We start from the raw sequence: 1,971 nt of genomic DNA on the forward strand, positions 1-1,971 counted from the left end.
CGCCGCCCCGGCTCGTGGGTGGCCAGCTGGTTTACGCCGTCTCGCGCATCTTGGACTCCCGCCGCCGGGGTCGGGGTTTTCAGTACCTGGTTGACTGGGAGGGCTACGGGCCAGAGGAACGTTCCTGGGTGCCCCGGTCGGCTATCGTGGGTAGGGACCTGCTCCGTGACTTCCACCGCCTGCACCCGGGTAAGCCTGGTGGGTTGCCGGGGGGCTCCCGTTGAGGGGGGGGTACTGTCATGGTCCCTGTGCCTCCCCGGCCAGCCCAGTGTGGCCACAAGTGTTTGTTGTTTTTCTCTCACTCTGTCTCTCCTACCTGTCTGCCTGGGCGGAGCTCTGATTGGGCTCCTGCCCTTGGCCCACGCACCTGCAGCTGATCTCGAGCGGATTGCAGTTCTCTGGCTCTTAAGGCTGGGGCTCTGAGCTGTTCGTCGCTGGAATATTGAGTAACTCTCGTTAGTATTGCCTGGCTTCCTTGCGATTCTACTGTTCCCGTGTTTGCCTTCGACTTACCCTCGTCTGTGTAAACAGGTTTACCTGGATCAGCCCTTTTGTGACCCCTGGACCCCGTGAGTAGGAGAGTGAGCTGAGCTGCTTGTGTGGAGACTGTTTGGACGAGGAGCAGAGCGAGTGCGAAGAAGTGTGTCTCCCCAGCCAAGTGATCCCCGGGACCCTGGTGTTTCCCCCCCCTTCACGTGTATATAGTGCACCAGTGTGATTAATAAAGTGTCGTTGAACTGTGCTACCTCAGTCTGCGCCTGAGTCCGTTCCACTCCCGTGACATAAGCTGCATGTTATTCTTGGATGCCCTTGTAGGGCCGGCTTAAAAATCGCATTACAAAAATATCATACACATTAAAAAAACTGTATCACCAACGTAGCCTGGACAACATTTGCTAGTTAGATGAAGTCAGCTATCTCATCGTAGCATATTTATATGCATATTTATAATCATACGGTTCTTGGAGTGAGTGCATACACTCGTGAAGTTTAGTAACTTCAGGTCACTGCAACAAGCCCAGGTACAGTTTACCGACGGATGGGTGCACGACCTTGAAATGCACCGTGTAGAACGAAAGACCATCGTACCTATCATAAGTTTACCAGTCTCACAAATTGTCTTCATAAATACACATTCGTTAACAGTTTATTAATAGGACCTTTGAGCTCAACGGTAATTAATTAGTAGTGGAAATAATTTCTGGTAGCGTTACAGAAATGTAGCAGTGACAATAATACTGTATGCTGTAATCGTACTGGACAATTAGTGATACAAAAAACCTGTTTTATCCTGTGAATAAAAGTATATGTTTTTGTCAATGTATCATAATAACAGAAGCGAAACGCAATATTGTGTCAGGACAATTCACTATTTATGCACAATAAACAAAGGAGCATAGCGCGACAATTTCTGTTCAGCGCCAGACTTGCTTGTAACCTATATCACCAATTATGTTATGAAAATGACGTATTAACTACTAAAAAACATTGACCTTCGTGTAAATGCTTGGAGCAGACTAACCTGTGAGCTGGAGTGTTCTGGAACGTTATATTTTGTCTTTGAATGGCTGCAATCCAGGCCATCCGTCGCCTCTTTGTTACTTCGGAAACATGGCTCGAACAATTTCTCTTCAATGACGTAATCCGATAAAACCGATCTCTTTACCCGTCGGCTTCCCGTGGCTGTCATGCGACCGGCTATTGTAGTTAATAATACAACAGCTTCTTGACATTTTTGTGTTTCTTTTTATCGCTGTATAACTGATTTTAATTGAAAGCCTGCGTGCGCTAGTACCTCTTGCCACGAGTTCCCAGAATCCTTTGCGGTTTTACCCCTGAATGACGTCACATTTTCAATCTCTATATAATATGCATGTTAAATTTTATATTTGGGGTGAAATATCAAGTCTTTTCAAGTAAACCGGTTCAAGTCCAATTCAAGTCCCAGGTCAATGGTGTAAAAGTCCAAGT

The 1,971-nt window shown here is 46.9% G+C and overlaps 1 long non-coding RNA gene across 1 annotated transcript; it reads left to right on the plus strand.

The window, feature by feature from the left end:
- Positions 1-363: 363 nt before the first annotated feature.
- Positions 364-742, plus strand: LOC309710140. The gene is made up of 2 exons (XR_014277660.1): positions 364-455; positions 532-742. It is a non-coding gene; the product is annotated as an uncharacterized lncRNA (long non-coding RNA).
- The last annotated feature ends 1,229 nt before the right edge of the window (positions 743-1,971 follow it).

The sequence above is a fragment of the Aulonocara stuartgranti genome (assembly GCF_965226115.1).
Source record: "Aulonocara stuartgranti genome assembly, chromosome: 1".
NCBI lineage: Eukaryota > Metazoa > Chordata > Actinopteri > Cichliformes > Cichlidae > Aulonocara > Aulonocara stuartgranti.